General features: G+C 43.2%; 1 protein-coding gene and 1 pseudogene across 1 annotated transcript in view; one reads left to right on the top strand and one right to left on the bottom strand.

Moving 5' to 3' along the window:
* Nucleotides 1–20,390, top strand: part of LOC126095766 (elongation factor-like GTPase 1) — a 591,625-nt gene that overhangs the window by 296,036 nt on the left and 275,199 nt on the right. The window lies entirely within an intron of this gene.
* Nucleotides 6,245–6,362, bottom strand: LOC126096037 (5S ribosomal RNA; annotated as a pseudogene).

The following is a 20,390-nucleotide window of genomic DNA, read 5'->3' as shown; positions in this document are numbered from 1 at the left end:
CTGAAGCTACAGCAGTCGCGTCCGTCCTTTTAAAAACCGAGGGTCGCTCTGAACGACAATGGCGAAATTCTATCGTTGTCTTCAACATTCTAGTACTCAGTGGCGAAGGAAGCAGTGGAAATTTGTTTGGCGGGGGATTCAAATAATCAAGTAGCGGATTCAGCCTGCACAAATTGTGGTACCCGGCGTTTTCTTTGATCAGCTCGTAATAACGTCGCGACAGCTTAACTGTTATTGATGCATAGCTGTCGCAGCAGGGATCGAGCGTCTAACCATAGACTGAGTTCAAAGTTTTTTACGGCAGAACATCGTCTCTGATCCTTGTGTATCTGTGGCCGGACGCGCAGTAAGGCGGTTCTTGGTTTTTAAAGGACGGGGACGCGAGTGCTGTAGCTTAGTCTCTGGACTCAGTCCGAAGATGCAAAAAGATATACGTCGGAAGTAGCAATTTTAGGAATGAAGCTTCTGCGGTTGCACCTCCGAAATAAATATATAATTTTAGATATATTCACAAGAAAACCCATTTTATTCGTTGTACAGTTTTGAGTTTTGTTTTAAGCGACGTTCCTTTGCCTCTTCCACACGAATTCCATTTCAAGTTCTGCAGGCAGCCAATCTCTATCAAACGTCATTAGAGTTAGTAACATATACGATCTGAGGTACTCAGTGTAATATGTCACTATGATATGTGTTGTGCAAGCTACGAGCACGAACATATGAACTGTGATTTGACAGTCACCGGCGATCTTGTTCAGTGAACCCTCATATTGCTGCGGGGTAAATAGAATTCTATTTTTACTTTTTCATGCCTAGTTTTCTTTCACACATGAGAAACGCGATCAGTCGTGCAGGTGAAGCTGTGGCCATAGAAAGAAACAGTTCTCACCAGCTTGTCGTCTGCAAGCAAAGTCGCTGAAGGATTTAAAATACGAAACGAAAACCAAGTATGAAGCATAAACCAAATAGGACGATCATTCTCATAAATCATCCTGCGTCACTTGACCTGTCATTACAGTTCAGAATATGAAGTATTTTGCTCTAATCGTAGGTGGTCAGACAACCACTGGAAGTGTAATCCCTGTGCGTTACAGCCCATTTCCCTAAGTGCTGTCATTACATGAACGGACAACATAGAGCGTGATTATCAAGGTCAGCACTGGGCGAGCTGGTACCTGTAGAAGGGTATGCAAATACTCCGGACTTTCACAGGCGTTTGATGGCAGTGTGTGGTTAGTGAGTGATCTTGCAACATGACAACTCTCGTCCCCATACGCATCGCAAAAATACGGGTGCCGTCGTTGAAATGGGATTCCAGGTAGTGCCACACCCACCGTATTCTCCTGACTTGGCCACTTACTCTGGGCTGCGAAAAAATATCTGTGCGAACATCGCTTCGCAAACTTCCCGGAACTTCGAGCAGCTGTCATGCAGTGGGTTCAACAGACTCCAGAAAAGCGGTTCGAAGAGTGTCTATGGACGTAAAAAGAGCCAGATCAGCACAATATGATGGGTGCAGCAGTACCTAGAACACCATTTCAGCGGTGACAGCCGCAGGTTTCCGACCGGTATGGGGATAAGCGTTGTCGTGTTGCAAGATCACTTTTCTTGGCGGTGATAACTATCCATACAATGCCACCAATTGCATGTGAATATCTGCAGTGTTTCCATCCTTCTCACACAGAAGCCAAGTCGTCCAGCGCCGCCCTTGTTGATCCCCCTCCATGTTGTCCAGTCTCGTAATGACAGGAGTTTAGTAAATGGGCTGTACTATGCCGGAATTACACTTCTAATGACTGTCGTGCTGTCTACGTTTACACCAAACTATTACATACTTGCAACAGTAATGGCAAGTCGAATGGTGTACAATGAATGGTGGGAAAAGTAGAGTGTAAGAGGCTTCACCCACTTCACAAACATTGCGGTCCCGGCCGGCCAACACGATCATCTCTGACTCGCTGCCAGAATCGAAACTCGCGCTGGGTGGAGATACTAAAATTCTGTCGCGTATATTGATTCGTGTCTTCAGCTCTTTGGTACGACAACTGTTACCATTTATACCATTTGGCCGAATACAGCAACATGGACGATGAACTAGGCGGGTAAAGTTTCCTTCGCGCATCAGTTGCATCTGGCGTACGTATACGTCATTAGATACTGAATCTGATTGACATCTTCTTTTCTGAAGCGTTTTCCCCGTGTAGATTACGGACTCCGTCTATACCCATGTTCTGGCAAATTTTATTTTATTCGACTTTGCGGGAGATGTCATATCTGACACCACTGTCAGCGGTAACCTAAAGGAGGCAATTTGTGTGCGCCACCCGTCTGTGAATTGTGTAGACTTTCTTCTGTGTATGATCGTATTTTAACTGCTTGTGTATCGTATGTTCTGCGCGGGACCCAGCCCATTCGAGCATTTGCCTAAACGAACGTGGGAAACCGCCCATAAACCGCCCTCAGACTGGCCGGTGCGCCAGACACGGCCGTTAATCCGCCGCAGGGATTCGATCCTGGTGTGACTCACCTCCCTGTCTCGTAAGGCAGTGCGCTACGCTGTACGAGCAGGCACTGAACGTTATTTATGAAAGTAGAAAATATGAAAATGCACCGTATGAAGCAAGCAAAAGGGAATAATGAGAGTGATAGGAAGTGCAAACTGGCAAAGCAGAAACGCCTAGAAGACAATAACGTTTCCTCTTAAATATTTACGACGCGATCACAATGATTTTTTTCAGCTTACCTCAAACGGGCACCTTCAGGTCCTGGAGGTGTTTGTACGTTAGTGATTGCACCTTCTCCTGCTATGCAACAGTTGAATATGAAAATGGCTTTTTGACACGATCGAAACTTGTAATCTGAAAAGATACACTGATTGTGTCGGAAAATAATAATAAAAGCATTTTAACTATTTTGGGAATCACCGTCGTCTTCTGACGATGTACTAAAATAATAATAAAAGCATTTTAACTATTTTGGGAATCACCGTCGTCTTCTGACGTTATACTAAAATAAGAACATAAATACAATGCTGTGGAGCCGTGCTTGACTGTGAGAAAGATAGATGCGGCGTATAGGAAAATTAAGAGACCTTTGGAGGGAAAAAAAACACCTGTATCAGTATTAAAAGCTCAGGTGACAAGTCTGTTTTACGCAATGAGAGGATGGCTGAAAGGTGGAAGAAATACGTTGAAGATTTCTATAAGGGAAACAAGACTGAAGACAATATTATCGAATCAGAAGCAGCAGTAAATGAAGATGAGATGGCAGATACGATACTGCGAGAAGAATTTGACACTGCTCCGAAAGACCTAAGTCGAAACGAGTTCCTGGAGACTGCATTATTTCAGGATCTCTGGCATTCTTGGAAGACCTAGGGATGACAGAATTGTTCCACTTTGTATGCAAAATACTGTATATCAGGCTGGGGAAATATCCGTATACTTCAAAAATAATGTAGCCTAATAATTGCTTTATCAAAGAAGACAGGAGCTGACATGTGTGAATATTACTGAACCGTCGTCAGGTGTGCCCCAGGCAGGTGCGATAATACCATTCTTGTTCTCTATATACATAAACAAAGTAACGGAGAGGGTAAACGCAATCTGCGAGTGTTCGCTGACGACGCTGAAGTGTACAAGAAAGTGTCTTCAATGAGTAACTGTGGGAGATACGTAGACAGAGTTTCTATTTGGTGTAATGAATGGCAGCTGGTTTTAAATGTAGAGAAATCTAAGTTAATGTAGATTACTAGCATAAACAATTATGTTGCGTTCGATTGCGGTATTAGTGATGTGCTGCTTGACAAAGCCACGACGATTTAATATGTAGTTGCAACGTACCATAGCGATAGGAAATGGAACCTGCACGTAAGATTAGCAGTTGGGAACGCTAATGGTCGACTTTGGTTTATTAGGAGAGTTTTAGGAAAGTGTGCTTCATGTGTAAACGAGACCGCGTAAAAGACACTAGTGCGGTCCATTCTTGAGTACTGCTGGAGTGTTTGGGATCCGCAGCTGGTCGGATTAAAGGAAGACACCATAGCCATTCAGAGACACGCTGCTGGATTTGGTACCGGTATGTTCGATCAGCATGCGAGTTTTGCGGAAATCTTTCGGGAACTCAAAGGGGAATCCCTGGAGGAAAGGCGACGATCTTTCCGCGAAAAACTATTGAAAAAAATTAGAGAACTGGCATTTGCGACAGACTGCACAACAAGTCTACTGCCGTAAATGTACATTTCGCGTTATGACCGCGATGTGAGACAGAAATTTTTCCCAAGCTCCATATGCGAGTGGAACAGCAAACGGAATGACTAATACTGGTACAAGGAAGGCCCACCACGCACCGTATGGTGAATTGCGGAGTATGTATGTAGATGTAATAAGTCATTGTTGGAAAATACTGACACGAATTATATACAGAAGAATTGAAAAACTGGTAGAACTCGGGGAAGATCAGTTTGAGTTCCGGAGAAATGTAGGAACACCCTGTCCCATATCGACCCGCCGACTTAGAAGATAGACTGTAGATAGGCAAACCTACGTGTATAGCATTTGTAGATTTAGAGAAAGCTTTTGATGGTGCCGGCCAGAGCAGACAATATGAAATACTGAAGGTGGCTGGGGTAAAACACAGGGAGCGAAAAGTTGGGAAAAAAAACAAGGAGAAGTGTGGAAAGGGAATTGAAGTCCATGGAGAAGACATAAAAACTGTGTAGTTTGCTGACGGAATTGTAATTCTTTCAGAGACGATAAGAGACTTGGAAGAGCAGTTCAGGGGGATGGGTACTGTCTTGGAAAGTGATAATAAGATGAACATCGAGAAAAATAATACAAGGGTACTGAAATGTAGTCAAATCAAGTGACGCTGACAGAATTAGGTTAGGAAATGAAACTCTAAACATAATAGATGAGTTGTTAGTAGGGCAGAAAAGTAAATGATGGGCCCGAAGTAAAGATGACTTACGAGTAAAATGCTGACTGCTAATAGCAAGGAAAGCGTTTGCCTGGAATGTAGTTTTATAGGGAAGAGCAACATGGTCCAAACCACTTCAGACAGGAAGAGAATAGAAACTTTCGCGATGTGTTGCGCCAGAAGGATAATGGAAATTAGGTTGTAAGATCAAATATTGAATCTAACTGGGGAAAATAGAAATTCGTGGGACAAGTTGACTAAAAGAATGGATGGTTCGATATGACAGTCCTGAGGCATCAAGGAATTGTGAATTTGGTAATGGAAGGAAGTGAGTCGGAGGTGGGGGGCTGTAGAGCGAGATCAAGGCTGGAATACAATAAGCAGATTCAGAAGGATCTAGCCTGTAGTAGTTATTCGGAAATGATGAGGCTTGCACGGGATAGACTAGCGTGGAGAGCTGCCTGAATTAAAACAGTCCTCAGACAAAGGACAAAACAACAACAACAACGCGTTGTTAGCTTTGTAAGAGCCCAATAATTCGTCAACACATTCTTCTTCAGAGAATAACATTTAGTGAAGTGAAACCAGGAGGGCAGAGCTGCAAATTGAAGCTCACTCCATTGTAAAGAGAGCAAAAACCTATCACCGCCACCTAGCCGTTTCGGAATTGCTTCCACCCATGTTCCGAAAGCCAATGATCAAGCCCTACCGGACGTCAGATAAATCACTCTCGCATTACGACAACTACTGCTGTGTTTTGGCGTCCCCCCCCCCCTTCTCCCCGCCTCCCGACAAGCTTTATATAACCTCTATTGCTAGTGGTACCATCTGCCGTCTGTGAGTAATTATTGGACATCGTGGTGGTCACATTAATGTATCTGGACCTTGTATATAAGTAACAGGAACCAAAATCGAACAACTTTTATTAGACGTCAACTACAACAAGAGTGTTAGTTTTTGAAAAAGATATTAAAATGTTGTTGAACTACTTCTGGATTGAACAAAATTAGAAAGAAAGAACGCAAAGTGTAGAGCCATTTCGTCCGCTTGGGGTCTGAATTTGTGTTCTAGTAGTCGCTTTCAGCATGAATTACCGCACCATAAGCAACCATAAAAGCTAAAAATAAACTCCGCCCTAATAGGCCGTGAAGGTCCAATGGTACTGACCGGCCGCCGTACCATCCTCAGCCCACTAGCGTCACTGGATACGGAGGGTCATGTGGTCAGCTCACCGCTCTCCCGGCCGCATGTCAGTTTACGAGAGCGGAGCCGGTACTTCTCAATCAAGTAGCTTCTCACTTTGCCTTACAAGGGCTGAGTGCACCCCTCTTGCGAACAGCGCTAGGCAGACCGGACGATGACCCATCCAAGTGCTAGCCCAGCCCGACAACGCTTAACTTCGGTGATCTGACGGGAACCGGTGTTGCCATTGCGGCAAGGCCGTTGACACCATAAGCAATCATGCTATAAAAATTACCCAGGTCCAAAGTAAACTGCTTCAAAAATTCATTCGATGTCAGCTTTTATCCTCAGCTTTATCGCAGATTTGAACTACCTACGGGTTTCTTTAATGTCACTTGTACTGACGTTGGCTTGCCTGTATGTCGACTTTCCTCTTGGCTGCGTATCTCAACCGCAGTCTTTGCTCGCAAACAGATGCCTCTAAAGTCTTCCCTCCCTTGTTCTTTATAGAAGCCTAGCGAGTATTCAAGGTGGACTCAAGTTTAGCCTTACAACTTTACTACATCCATTGAATGTTAACAACACTTATAACAAGTAAGTTCCTTTTCAGAGGGTTGTTACTGCTCTCGATTTCTTGAGCGGCAATTATAGCTTTCCCAGAATTATGTCTGGAGATTGTCGTGATGGACTTTGTGGATTACTTTCGATACTTTATCAAACTGTCACATCTCACATCAGTAATGAGAAAACGTCCCACTCGAGATTTTCTATCGTATATTTTGGATACGCTGGTAACAGTAGTTCCTAGAAAAACGCGCGTCATTTTTAGAATATGCCTCATTACTTTGATTTACATTTCCAAGAGATAAAATAGTTAATTGGGCTAACGTAAATTGGGCGGGCTGCCTTGCGCCGGGTACTGCCGGGACGCGGATGTTGGGTTAGAGAGAGAGAGAGAGAGAGAGAGAGAGAGAGAACACGAGAACGAACGCTGTGTACACTGGCGCACGCCCGTAATAAGGCACCCGGGCGTTCTTCTGCCGTTCATCTTGCTGCTTCCGTGTCACGTCCTCCTTTATTCGCCCTCCTTCGTCCGGCTCAGCCTTCCCAGTGGAACCGTATGCCATCAGATGTTCCCAAGGGGCAAATCCTATCAATATAAATGTGTCCTTAGGTCTACATGGTGTAGTAATTCGATCGATGACTACTGATCCGAAGGCCTATGGATTGAACAGTTCTGAGATTTTAAACAGTTGTCATCCAGGCAGGCGAAGACTTGTTAAGGGGCCGCTAAACTTTTGCCGTTAGCCTAAAAAGAACAAGGGCGGGATGTTTAGAGGCTCGAGATGAAGAGCACTCTCTCAACTTTGCAGATGTAGTGTACTCTTGAGAAAGAGAATCAGCTGTGATGATCGGTATTGACATTCAGTCTTTTTGATCTGATGATGTACACATACTGTGAAACGTTAAATCACTAGAAATACTGATTCCATTGTCGAAATACCCGATAAACGATAATCCAAAATAAAGAAAATGGTGTACCGTGCAAGTCATTCGTTACTTCTGCTACTGCTGAATTTCCCTGCCCTATTTCTTCTAGGGCATTTCTTCTGATCGCCATTGCCCGATTCCAGAGCCTTCTGATCTTTTCAATACCTACATCTCTACATAAATTCTCCGCTGTTCACATTACGGCTCGTGGCAGAGGGTACACCGAACCGCTACGAGTCATTTCCTTCCCTGTTCCACTCGCAAATAGAACGACGGAAAATCGACTGCAACATGTTGTTTTGTAGGGCGGGCAACCACAGCCAAACGTCGACACTTTTCCAAAGAAAATTCCGCACTAGCTGTATGAATGATTTTTATTAAATCTGCTACCGGTTTCGCACTACTTATCGGTGCGTCCTCGGGCAATATACGCTATTTATAACATAGTAACGTTGAACATTGCGCCGTAGCCACTTCCCACCATTTACGTCCAATATACCGTCATGTGTCCGCTGCCGCGCGGCTCCTCTCAGCTTGCACGGTCATTGCCGTTCCCATCATTAAAAAGATTTTTAAATTTTAACTACCGCTTTCACCAGATGACGGTATTTTGGACGAGATTGTTGGGGAGTGTCTACGGGGCAATGTTCAACGTTACTATGTTATAAATAGCGTATATTGCCTGAGCATGCACCGATAAGTGGTGCGAAACCGGTCGCAGATTTAATAAAAGTCATTCATACAGCCAGTACGGAATTTTCTGTGGAAAAAAAAAATCGTCTGCCTATATGCCTCCGTATGTGCCCTAATTTTTCCTACTTTATCTTCGTGGTCCTTAGGCGCATTGTGTGTTGGAGGTAACATAATCATTCTGCAGTCAGCTTCAAATGCCGGTTCTCTAAATTTTCTCAGTAGTGTTCCGCGGAAAGAACGTCGCCTCCACCCCCCCTAACCCCCCCCCCCCTTCCCAGGTATTCTCATTTGGGTTCCCGAAGCATCTCCGTAACACTTATGTGTTGTTCGAAACTACCAGTAACAAAGCTAACATCCCGTCTCTGGATTGCTTCGATGTCTTCCTTTAATCCGACCTGGTACGGATCCCAAACACTGGAGCAGTACTCAAGAATAGTCGCACTTGCGCCCCATATTAGGTCTCCTTTACAGATGAACCACACTTTCCTAGATTCTCCCAATAAACTGAAGTCAACTATTCGCTTTTCCTACAACAATCCTCAGATGTCGTTCCATTTCATATTGCTTTGCAGCGTTACGCCTAGATATTTAAACGACATGACTGTTACAAGCAGGACACTACTAATGCTGTATCCGAACGTTACAGGTTGGTTTTTACTACTCATACGCTTTAAATTATATTTTTTTTACATTTGGAACTAGCTGCCGTTCATCACATCAACTAGAAATTTTGTCTAAGTCATCTTGTATCCTCCTTCAGTCACTCAAATTCGACACTTCACCGTACACCACAGCATCACTAGCAAACAACCACGAATTGCTACCCACCGTGTCCGCCAAATCATTTACGTATATAGAGAATAATAGCGGTCCTATCACACTGGGGCACTGCTGACAATACACTTGTCTCTGATGAACACTCAGGTTCTATAACATAAGAAGTCTTCGAGCCACCAACATACCTGTGAAGTGTGAACCTATTCCATATGCTCGAACCTTCTTTAACAGCCTGCAATGGGGCACTGTGTCAACTCTTTCCGGAATCTAGATGTACATTATCCATAGTTCGCAGTACATCACGTGAGAAAAAGACAAGCTGAGTTTTGCATGAGCTATGCTTTCTAAAACCATGCTGATTCGTTGACGTAAGCTTCTTGGTCTCAAGAAAATTTATTGTATTCTAACTGAGAATATGTTCAAGGATTCTGTAGCAAACCGATATTAGGGATATTGGTCTATAATTTTTTTGGTCCGTTCTTCTGCCCTTCTTGTATACAGGCGTTACCTGCACTTTTTCCCAGTCGCTTGGGACTTTGCGCTGGGCGAGAGATTCACAATAAATGAAAGCTAGATAGGTGCCAATGCCGTAGAGTACTCTTTGAAAAATCGATTTGGGTTTCCATCCGGACCTGGTGACTTATTTGCTTTCAACTCCTTCAGTTGTTTCTCTACGCCAGGGATACTTATTACTATGTCGTCCATAGAGAGTCTGTTCGATGGTCAAACGATTGTATGCTTGTACGATTCTCCTGCGTGAACGATTTCCTGAACGTGAAATTTATAACCGGCTTTCGTTTTGCTATCTTCAACTGCCACATCAGACTGCTCAACAAGTGACTGGATGGAAAGCCTTAGACCCTCTTATCGATTTTGCGTAGGACCAGAATTTTCTCGGGATCTCTGTCGGATGTTTTGCTAAGGTATGGCGGTGGTAGTAGTTGTGTGCTTCGCACATAGATATTTTCACAGACGCACGAATCTCTACTAACCTTTGCTTGTCGTCATTTACGCGTTCTCTTTTGAACCGAGAGCACCACAGCCTTTGCTTCTTAAGCATTTCCCGAATCTCACTATTAAACCACGGTGAGTTTTATCCGTCCTTAATCCACTTATTAGGCACATAATTCTCCAGACCACGATTTACAATCTCCTTAAACTTTGCCCATGATTCTTCTCCGTCCATCTTACTGGAACTAAATGATGTCAATCACTGTCTAAGTGAGATGCTAACAACTGCTTCACTGCTCTTTCTAGCAGAAACACTGTCTCCTATGCTTCTTAACTGGTTTATTAACTTTCGTAACCATAGTTGCTATAACAACATCGTGATATCTAATCCTCGTTTCTGTACTGACTTTGTCGTTAAGATCTGGCCTATTTGTAACTACGAGGGCTAAGATATTTCCATTGCGTGTGGGCTGTCGAACAAGCTGCTCAATACAGTTTTCAGAGAACGTGTTCAAAGGTACTTCGCATGACTGACTGAATGTACCACCTGCAATGAATCCATAGACATCTCGGACTATACTCGGTAGGTTAAAGTCGCCTCAAATTAGTTGTTCATGGTATGGATATTTACGCGCCATTGACATAGACATCCTTTGAATGACTCTACAACTATTATATCAGAATCGGGTGGCTGGTAAAAACATCCAGAAATTAACTTGGTTTCACGTAGACCTGTTATATTCATTGTCATGCTCAACTTCGACCCTAATAGAGACAATATTTTTGTCATTACAGTGAACACTCCCCCCTCCTGTGGTCTGTAATCTGTCTTTTCGATAAACGTTCCATGACTTGCTAAATATCTCAGAGATTACCACTTCGGGTTTCAGCCAGCTATTCATCCCGGGAATTATTTTAACTTTCTTACGAATATTTCGATAATTTACTGATAAAATTTTGACAGTCGAAGTGTGTTTACTCTGAACTCGGTCTGACTTTCCTTGCTGCGTATCGACTTTTGAGTGTTCATCAGAGTATCTCAAACTGTCGCCTAGCCTAAAAACCATCACGTGCACTCCACGTGTACTCTGCTAGCCGAGTAGCTGCTTCCTTTGTGTAGTGCCCTCCTGACCTATCAAGGGGAGTCCTACAAATCCCCAACCGATAATGTAGGTCTATAAATTTGCGCCCAAGACCGTCACAGAGTCGATGAATCCTTTCCTTGAGACCCTCCACTCGGCTCCAAACCAAAGGATCGCGTTCACCTCTGGGAACAATGCTGCAAATTGCTCTGCTTGTACCCCACGTGTGAGGCCAGCAAGATTCTCCACATCTTCCAGCCGCCTATTGAAAAGTATCTTAATATCAATGTTTTACATTACCTTGTGATCAACTTTAGCATTGTGATGCAGTAATGTTTCGTAATGTTCACTCATTTTGTTGTATGGACATCTTTCCACATCTAAGAGACCGGTCTCCAAGAAGTTTATGGAATACGACTAATATTCTGTAGCAGAATCTGGTGAAGTGTATTGATGAAAGCTGACAGGGTAAAACTAAAAGCAAAGGGCCATATTGACATAGCGGCCTTTCTACATCTGTGTACCTAATTTATAATGAAAATATTTGAGATCTCGGACTGTATAATACTTTGTATTGAGAATAAGCACATGAAGTTCAGCAAGGCGCCCCTAATACTTTGTCTTCAGTCAGTGGCAAACAACCTAATGAAGATCTGCTTTGCGTGCCATAATTTAAACTAAAGAGAGACTGAAGAGTTTTGTACACAGAAGCGTATGGTCGCTGTTTGCTTTGTCGTGGTGCGATTTAGCCACGAGAAAGTATACTTATGCACTGGTGCTCTGGTTGACACAGTTACAAATGCATTTTAAATTAAATAAGATATTCACTCTTCTTGTATAGAGGTGCAGAGGTAACGTGTAACTACAAAATCTGACAAAAGTTTAAAATTTGAGTGCAACTGCGGACATGTCGTGATTCATCCTTGGGTGCTTCTCTTAGTATACATACAACCAATTGAACATATTTTGAATTGGATGTAAGATTCTTTCAAATATGAAACAAGGACGTTGCAGGCCGCAGCGTCACAACCAGATGCGAATTACTGAAGATTTGTGGCGTTTAGATAATCTTCTTTGAACGAACAATGTTGTGTTAAAAATTTTTATATATGTGAAGTCGGATTTAGGAATAGTGTCGTCCCTCTTCCAACTAGAAGACTTGCTGTACCTCTTTCCACTCCTTTGAGCCCTAATTCTTCAAGGTAGAGATAAAGTGAGCGTCATAATTTAGTGTGTAGGAGGGGCCTAATGTCACAGCTAACTTCATCAGTCGGTCTACCATTTCATTTTGCGAGTTTTCGAAGTGTTGTTTGAATCAAAGTAATTGTACATTTTCACGTTTGCGTTCGTATTTCTGAAGAGATTTAAGGGTGTCGGTAGCATAACGGTTGTTGTGTGCTGCGTGTGTTAACACTGTTGTCTTCATGTGGAATGGAACAAAAGGGCGGTGCACAATCATGAAATTTCGAATATGGAAAAAGAGCACATTATTCCCCCGAGTCTGTTGAGCATATAGTGACAACTTAATATGACTTCGGTAATTACTACATTTGTAAACAATTAACTGCCTACATACCAATGCTCAGTGCTTACTTGTGCCATAGCTTTCGTAGTGGTAGAATAGAAGCAGTCCCATGCGTGTAATGTGAATAGTGAACGTTTCGATTCTCCCTTAAGATGTTCGTTCCAGCAGCAAGGTTCGCTTCCAGACATAAGCTGTTATTCCACATGATATCTAGTTGATCCTCGCTACAATTTTTCGAAATCTGTTGTGCGAATTTACGAACACTCGGCTCGTGGATGAACTGTGGCAGAAGATGACAGAAGGTAGAGTACTCACGCTGGAATGGCCGTCATTTCTGGGTCGCAGTCCCTTTGTTGGCAGTGAAAGGGTCCCCTTCTTTACGTGCCGGCATGCGGCGGCACGCTGCAATTACAATGGAGTGCACTGTTTTCGGGCGCTTCCTTTGCTGGAGACAAGGTCCTCGTCGCTTACTGTTTGTGGTGGTCGGGTCCCTGTGCGAACACAGCGGAGAGACTCCGGAAAGGCAGAAGACCGCCGCCACGATCTATAAAGCCGCATCGGCTGGCTGCCGGCGTACTGAAGAACAAACCGCAGGAGTATTCATGAAGTCGTCAAAGTCAGCGCGATTTCTCATATTGACGCTGAAGACCGGAAAAAGGCGCAGGTCATTCCTGTTTTCAAGTAGATTCATGGGACAGATACTCGTACATTTGACTGTCAGTCTCTTGTACAATTACTCGTATGTTACACGTTTGCTGCTCACGCTTTACCACCTGTTAGGATGCCTGAAATCTGTTTTGGAGGGATAAAAATGAGTTTAGACAGCGGTCGTGTTAAAAATCGCTCTTTGTTCGTCCATGAGAACCAGAAGACGATGGATAGCAGAGCCCAGGTGGCGTTCCTTAACTTCGGGGAGGATGGTTGACACAGTTCGGCGTTTCACTCCCTTAACGGCCGTTTCTACACGTATAAAGAAAGAAATCTCTTATTTAGATCTATAGTACAACATAGCCTAAGCCGATCAAAATCGAAGTGTTTCCCTTGCGTAGGTTTACTTGTAAGTAACTTCGGACGTTCACCTAGGACAGTTGTGGTTAACGAAAGGTATAAATGATCTGATAGAAATCGCCAGACAACTCGTAGATGATGCAAGGTAATTCGCGGTGTCATAAAATTGTAGATAAATGCAGAAAGGCGTGCAGAGGTCTGATTCTTCACCGTCGAATGAAAGAAATATTCGTACTGCGCGTAAACAGGCAGGAAGACTGAGTGCTATTCAGTTACTTTATAGTCGACTGTTCACAGGTATGTGTCAGGAGCTATTTACAGTGAATCAAACCCAGAAAATGGCGTAAGTCACCAAATAAGTTTGATAACGAACATAAAAGGTAGCAGAAAGCAAACCCTGTACCTCAGAAAACTGGTTGCTGTATGTAGGTGGCATGCTTGCACACTTGCAACTAGACTCGTCATAGGGCAAGCTTAATCTAAAACATGAATAAGGCTGGCAACACCGTAAGTAAAGAATAACAGTTCATTTGTTAAAAGGATGTACAACAGAGATATTCATCTTTAATCTGATCATAAGGAGCAGTACTGTACTAAAAGTTCGGAATACTGGTCTAAATTAATTCATTGTACGATGAATAATAAAAGTTCAGTCATAGTCCGCTGTCGGTTGACGGTTTATTACACTGGAATATTAATTAAAAAACGCCTTCAGTCTCAAAATTTCGTGTTCCATTAACTACACGATGCATGACAGGAACATGCATTTCACATCATCCAAGAGCAAAAATAAATCATATATTAAGACATCTTACATCTGAGGATGGACCCACAGGGTCCGAAATGCATCTTGTGGTTAATAAAAGACGAAAATTTGTGCCTGAAGGCGTTTTTTAATTCGTACTTGCAGTGTGTTGAATACAGTCACGTTTGCAGCTGCAAAATACGGATAAAACGAGACAGTTTTTTAGTTTATGCGCCGTGAACAGTTTGACACTCGGCGTCAACTGTACGATGATCACTCTTAATAGCTGCTGGCCTATAACCGCGGCAGCTGCAGATAACTGGTCGGCAACTGGTGATTTGCGACAACGTTCGGAGTGATTCTGTGCGTCCGCATTTATCCGCGAAGGACGAAGCGTGCCCATCTGCGAACTATTTTGCAGATACTGAAAGTACTTTCTGATATCAGCGCCTGACGGCTGAAGTAACTATTGGTGGATGGAGCGGACTATTTGTGAGTCGTACGTCGGAAGCATCAACAGGTTACTGTTATTCGTACAATCTGTGTGGCCACTGATCAGAACAGTGTGCGCTACGCTGAAAACTGCTTTTCGTGTTGCTCCCTCTGTAGGTACAGCAGCGTACCGTGTGGTGCGGTGGGCACAGCAGGTATCTAATTGTAGGAAAGGTAGATCGCAAGATCACAGGTAAAGTCATTTGAGAAGAATCCTAAAGAAATTTTTACCGATAAAGGAGGTAGTTTACGACGCCTATCAGACATATTCTTGAGTATTGTTGATCAGTCTTTGGCCTGTACAAATTAGAGTTAATAGTAAATGAGTAAATAGGACTGATCTAAAGAAGAGCATTACTTTAAATGCGAACATTTTAGGTTTGATTTTACCGCGACTGTTTTCGAGGTCCAACGAAACAACAAGTTTACTATTACGAGTCGAAATTTGTTTTATTCGCATCTCAGAGGTTTAAACCACCATCATCATGTGGATTTATGTGGGTTAATGCAACATACATACTGATTAGCAAAAACATTATCACCACCTACCTATTAGCCGTCCGCAGCTCGTGGTCTCGCAGTAGCGTTCTCGCTTCCCGAGCACGGGGTCCCGGGTTCGATTCCCGGCGGGGCCAGGGGTGTTCACCTACCCCGAGATGACTGGGTGTTGCTGTGTCGCCTTCATCATCATCATTCATCCCCGTTACGTTCGGAAGACTGTTCCAGTAGGAACTTGCCTAGTACGGCGGTGCGGGTCTCCCGCATCGTTCCCCTACGCTCCGTCAAGAAGAATGGGGCTTCATTTCCATACCTAATAACCTAATAGCCGGTCAGCACATCAATTGGAACTCGCCACTGTACTCCTAAGATGCCTTCGTCGCCCTCCTAGCCTTGTGACATGGCGCATTATTGCTGTTGAAAAATGTCATTGCTGTCGGGAAACATCATCGTCGTGAAGGTCATTCTGCCTTGCACGAACTCCACTGGACCCATGAATACCCACGTGAATGTTCCCCAGAGCATAATGGAGCCACCTTCAGCTTGTCTCCGTCCCACAGTAAAGGTGTCAAGGAGCTGTTCCCCTGAAAAACAATGAATTCACGCCCTCCCTTTGGCAAGATGAAGATGGCATCGGGATTCATGAGACCGTGCAACGCTCTGCCACTGCGCCAACACCCAGTGGCGATAGTCACATGCCCATTTCAGTCGTAGCTGCCGATGCCGTGGTGTTAACATTGGCATTTACATGGGTCGTCGTCTGCGGAGGCCCATCGTTAGGACTGTTCGGTGCTCTCTGTGTTCATACAATCTTGTATTCTGCCCAACATTAAAGTCTGATGTTAGTTCTGGCACAGTTCAACTTGTCCTGTTTTACCAGTCTGCCCAGCCTACAACGTACGACACCTGTAATGGTGGGTGGCCACTCCACCTCTTGACGGTTTCGCCACGCCTTGAAGACACTCACCACAGCACTCATCAAACAGCCGACAAGTCGTGTAGTTTCCGAAATGCTCGTGCCTAGCCTCCGAGCCATCACAATCTCTTCTCGATCAAACTCAGACAGATCGCGCGCCTTCCCCATTCTACACACGGACAGCATGCTCACCGATATTACATGCACCGTGCATATGTGTGACTGGCAGTCGTTCCTCGCTAGGTGACGCTGCTATCGCCTGGACGGCTTTTTATTGTTACTAGGTCGGTGGTCATAATATTCTGACTGATCAGTGTATGTGATTTGTTTACGATTTTGGAGTAACCTGTGGCATTGTCTACTGGAGGAAGAGGCAAAAACAAAACAAAAAATTAGTACATGTCTCATAGTTTTAGGAGATCTTCAATTGAAAACACATATATTTCTGTTCGTCTTTTCAAAGATGCCTCACGTAGCCCCAGAATCTAAATCACGTCACATACATGCCGCATTAATTCACATAAATCCATCGGATGATGGGCGTTTAAACATCTAAAATACTTAGTGGGAATAAAATAAATTGTGACTAGTTAAAATAAATTTGTTTCAATTGAACGGCAGAACCTTTCATCACGGTCCCATTTAATAAGCTCGAAAATGTCATGGAGATTCTCATGAAACTCCATAGCCAGACTCTGTAACAGTTTTTTGTGGGTCATACGGATATTAACTATTAAACTTGCAATGGCGTACATTGCAAGCAGAATAAGAGAACCTCCCGCGTGCATCTTGCGCAGTGATCGTGTAGGAAGGTCAGAGAATTTCTACCGCGTATAGAGGCTCACCGACATTTCGATCTTCACGCACATCATTCGCATATGGAACAGAAAAGGGGCTATATCACAGTGGAACCACAATTACACTCCGCCAGATGCATTAAGGCGATCTGGGAGTATATAAATGTGTATCTAGATACTTCGAACTCACTTAAGCTATGATACTGCAACGTTTAGAATTAAAAAAATAGTATATTCAAAAGAACAACAACCCCGTTCTAGGTTATGTTCTTGAGGAGTTTCCTTCACATATAAGACAAATAATTTCCACAGTAAATTATCACTCTGCAGCGGATCGGATGCTTATTTGTAACTTCCTGGAAGTTTAAAACTGTATCGCAGACCGGCTCTCGAATCTTAGATTTTCGTCTTTCATTCATTCTGGTAACAGTCCCCCAGGCTATGACTCCGCAATATCCTCTCTTCCAGAAGTGCTAGTCCCGCAAGGATACAGGGGAAATTGCCACGTTTGGAATGTAGGAGCTGAGGTACTGACGGAAGTAAAGCTGTGAGGGCGGGTCGAGAGACGTACTTAGATAACTCAGCCGACAGAGGAGTTGCCCGTGAAAGGTGAAGGTCCAAGGTTCGAGTCCCCCGGCCCGGCACACAGTTTAAATGTGCCCGGAAGTTTCAAGATAAGTACGAACAGAATGCCATATGCCTTCGAAGGTAAAAGTGAATGAAAATGCAAGACCGTATTTCTTCTGTCCCATGAAGAAAGGGAACTGTTATCCACTGAAACAAGCCAAGGCCGGAAAGAGCTCAGTCCTCATATATTCCTCTAGCTTTTATCGAGTTTTGTGCTGTTAAGGTACAGACCGGAGAACATGGCATCTTGTGCGCCCATTCAGTTGTTCGACCCATTCTACCTCTGTAGTACAAGAATACAAGTGTCTTTTTGTTTGAAGCGCAAGCTCCTCTATGACGTACTGTTAACGTCTTTAATAACGGCAGTAGTAAAATCTGCCCTTTCGGAGGAAGATTTGATGGCGAAGCAAAAGACTCACACTCAGGAATACAGAGATCATCGTTTAGCTTTCGTGCATTTTTCCCTGTATTGTTAAGTTAGTAGTTGCTCTGTTTGTTTAAGTGAGACGGAGTGGGGTGAGCAAGTTAAGTTTTCGACCTATCATTAGGGAATTGGTTTCACTCTGACGCATAGTGAACAGTGAAAAGTCAGATGAAAGGCGAATGATTTTTACAACAAGACCAAACATTATTTCTTTCGCACCCGTTTGTAACCCGAGACCCAGCTCTTGTGAAGGTTACGACCATAGTTCGCCAGGCTATAACTTTCTAAATAAAAATGTGGTGAACTTAGCTGAGACTCGATTTCTACCAAACCCCTGAGACTTCCTTGTTGCGCCGCTGATGCAAGTGCGAGACACTTCTCGAATATCACAGCGAAATTTGTCTTTATGTAGGCTATCCTGTTAAATGAGGTACTCGGAACTCAAGGGCCATGTCGCTGCCACTGGTGCCCGGCAACTTTTCGTTGCTGCATTGATGGGTGCAACTTAATGCATGCTCAGGACGTGAGTTATCCCTACATACAAGGTGCAGAATACGTCTGTAAAATCTCTGAGCTAGTTACCTTAACAGATTTCTTGAAGGCACACTACGGGTAAGTGTTTTAATGTAATGTTCCACAGCTGTTTTAAATGTCTTGGGGGAGAGCTTTTTTCTACGTTGACTGTTAATTTATTTTGAAATTAACCACTTCATTTTTAAAAATTAGCTAATTTCACCACCCTGAGCATTACATCAATCAAAAAATATTGTTATGTATGCTAGCGCAGTGACAAATACCGTATAGAAGTTGCACTTTTTCCAGTATACCTATGGACTCCATGTCTGTGATACTTTGTCGTAACCTACCATGATTGTGCTAAATGCAGTCATATATTGCACTTTCTCCATATTGATGTGTGGAATATAGTGTGCTTTAAGATTAACAATCTTTATTGTGAAGCAGGTTGATAATCCCCAAGGAGTCGCACTAAGTGATGAAATAAAGCGTTCATTGCAAAACACAGAAATAGCCTACACAGTAGAATGATTACCTTTACGAAATATAGGTAGGTGTTTGGGCGTATGTGCTTTCGAAAGTGTAAACATTACAGAGTCGCGGTGTATTTGGGGAAAAGACGAGGTTAATATTGCTAAACAAATACTTTAGTAAGGATGGCACATAGCGTCGTAAAATGTTGCTGCTTAACGGGGTGTACACATGCACTAAAATTCGTATTGCTTGCGACTGCCGGGTACTAGAATTACGGAGGACACGTCCTTCATTTTTTATGTTTGTGGACCTTAGTAGGTATTAAGGGTTGGTAAGGGAGAACGCAATCATCCAGAAATACTTTTAAGAGGCTTTAGTCCACTGCCAAGACCGGTTTCTGGCCATTATGCCCATTTTCAGTTGGCTTAACAAGTGTGGCAATCTGAAGATGAAAACAATGGCCCTAAACCACTCATGGTATTAGAATACAACTTCATAAAAACATCTTTGGCTAGTGGTGGTCTCCCTCAACAACTGAACTGAATAACAAACCAATGTTGACAGACAGGCACTTGAAGTAAAACGCCGAACATCTTACGAAAATCTACTTGGAAAATTTCAAAACTCAACCTTCATGGTAGACGTTACGAATATTTTTCAGTCTCTCTACCTTAGAGAGGATAGAGATAAAATTCAGAAAACAACATCTCGTACAGAGGCATACAAGCAGACATTCTTCCCATGCCCCATTCACGAATAGAATAGGAGGAACGTGATATATTGAAATGCACCCAGTTTGCCTCGCATTTTTCAGTGCTTTTCAGAATGTTGATGTACAGTAGCGCTCAAAAGTATTTTATAGAGAGCATTAGTTACATTTGCATAAAGATAAGTGTGTAATAGCCGACCGGGGTGGTCGAGCGGTTCTAGGCGCTACAGTCTGGAACCGCGCGACCACTACGGTCGCAGGTTCGAAACCTGCCTCGGGTATGGATGTGTGTGATGTCCTTAGGTTAGTTAGGTTTAAGTAGTTCTAAGTCTAGGTGACTGATGACCTCAGAAGTTAAGTCCCATATTGCTCAGAGCCATTTGAACCATTTTAAGTGTGTAACAGAAAAAACTGCCAGTGGATAATTGAAAAGTATGTAATTAAAATCCATTTGGTACAAAACTAAATTTAGTTTAAACAAAGTTGTATCAAAACAGAAATAACAATTGTTTTGGTTCGAAAGTAATTTTCAGGTCTAAGTATGCAAAAATAAAAAAAAATAATTTTGG

This window comes from Schistocerca cancellata, chromosome 8 (genome assembly GCF_023864275.1).
Source record: "Schistocerca cancellata isolate TAMUIC-IGC-003103 chromosome 8, iqSchCanc2.1, whole genome shotgun sequence".
NCBI lineage: Eukaryota > Metazoa > Arthropoda > Insecta > Orthoptera > Acrididae > Schistocerca > Schistocerca cancellata.
Note: the sequence above shows the minus strand (reverse complement) of the source record. Positions and strands in the feature narration are given on the sequence as shown.